We start from the raw sequence: 1,999 nt of genomic DNA on the forward strand, positions 1-1,999 counted from the left end.
TCAAGAATCGTGCACGTCCTGAGGGTTCGATTGCTGAGGCTTACATTGTCAACGAAGCTCTGACTTTTTGTTCGTTGTATTTAACTGGAGTTGAAACACGGTTTAACCGGCTAGCCAGAAATTGGATAGACGATGAAGATCGTATTGTTAAAAAGATTTCTGTATTTGATACTCATTGTCGGCCAATTGGGAAGATGACCCCCGTCACATTGGATACTCGTTTGTGAGAGAAAGCCGAGTGGTATGTCCTACAGAACTGTTCAGAAATTCAGCAGTTCATTAAGTACGTATTACTTTCACTTTTGTCACTTAATTGTTCATAGATTGTGTCGCATCACATACAATTATGTCATTTACTTTCATTCTCTGTTAAACAGTGATCATAGGAAGGAGATTGATACCGACCGTCGAATCATACCATTGGATGAAATTCAATCGAAAGAGTTTCCAAAATGGTTTAAGAATAAGGTACGTTTATAATTAATTTGCATTAACATTGTTAAGTCATTAAAAAGTGGCGTTTTATAGAATATTCATGTTTCCTTGTAGATTTTCAATATTCGAAAGCAGAATAAGCCATAAGTGAATGATCAAATACTTTCACTTTCAAGTGGTTCAAGCTTCTCATGTTGAAGTTATCCTGGTTGTGTGGTCAACGGTGTAAAGTTTCTGACACGCAATCGGGATATGAATCGAAGTACTCAAAATAGTGGTGTTTGTGTTCGCGGACCTGATAACCAAATGTTTTATGGAGTTTTGGAGGACATTTATGAGCTGTCGTACTTGAATGACAATTCTGTTATGCTTTTTAAATGTCTTTGGTTTGACACTCGTTTGGGAAAGAAAAGGATTCAACACTACAAAAATAGAATAAGTGTTTTTGTTAAAGAGACGTGGTACGAGAATGAACCTTTCATACTTGCATCGCAAGCAGAACAAGTTTTTTACGTAGACGATTTATTTAACGGTCCAAACTGGAAGGTTGTAGAACACTTTAGACATCGCCATATTTGGGACATCTCAGAAACTGACATTGATGACGTGATGATAGTCCAGGATACAGAATCTACAAATATTGAGTTAGTAGTGGAACTACCAGAGATTGACTCATTTGTATTGAGATGATGGATTGTCTAATGTTGTCATTTCTGATGTTGATGCAATTATGAAAGATAAGTCTCCCGTAGTTGATGATTTTATTAATGATGAAGATGATGAAACTTTAGAGGAGTACGTTGAAGAGGAAGTCATCGAATCTGAAGACGATGATGACATAAATGATGATGGCGACAATCAACAATGTAGCAACGACGATGAGTAGAACTACAATATAGTAATCTTTGTCATTTTTCTCATATTTCGTTTTAATATTATGATCTTCTTTGAATTTATAAATGTTGTTATTAATATGAATTTGTTCACAGATATTGATGGCTGGAACTTTAACGACTTGCGCTGGCTCTTCAGGGGGAGCGCAGCCTCCTTCCGGTCCTCACAGAGTCCCCGCCTACTGTGAGTCTGGTATGTTATTATGACTTTTTTCCTCATTTTATCATATAGTAAATAAATGTAATAGTACATGTTGATTTGAAATGCTTTCATATGCTTACAGCACCTGAACCTCGACAACGTAGAGGGCGAGGTGGGGCAAAAGGTTATGAAATCGCTCAAAAGGTCCTTTATGGTGCCTGGTTTGATAGTGCGGTTGGTATTCATACCAGGGACATATGCGAGCCCTTCCACGATGCTTGGAAGGACATTAGCGACGTGGACAAGAGGACAATTCAGGACCGGATGCTGGTATTTTTTTATGGTACATTTTGTATAGTTTATACTATAGTTAACAATGCGTTTTAACGATGTGAAACTGTTTTGCAAGGATTGGTTTAACATGGACTATAACTACAAAAACGGCATTCTGAGGTCCGTTGTTGATAGAGAGGCAGCAAAGTGCTACAAGGACTGGAAAAGGTCCCTGCACCGCCATTGCAAACGCTAG

This window comes from Morus notabilis, unplaced genomic scaffold, assembly GCF_000414095.1.
Source record: "Morus notabilis unplaced genomic scaffold, ASM41409v2 Scaffold1199, whole genome shotgun sequence".
Classification (NCBI taxonomy): domain Eukaryota; kingdom Viridiplantae; phylum Streptophyta; class Magnoliopsida; order Rosales; family Moraceae; genus Morus; species Morus notabilis.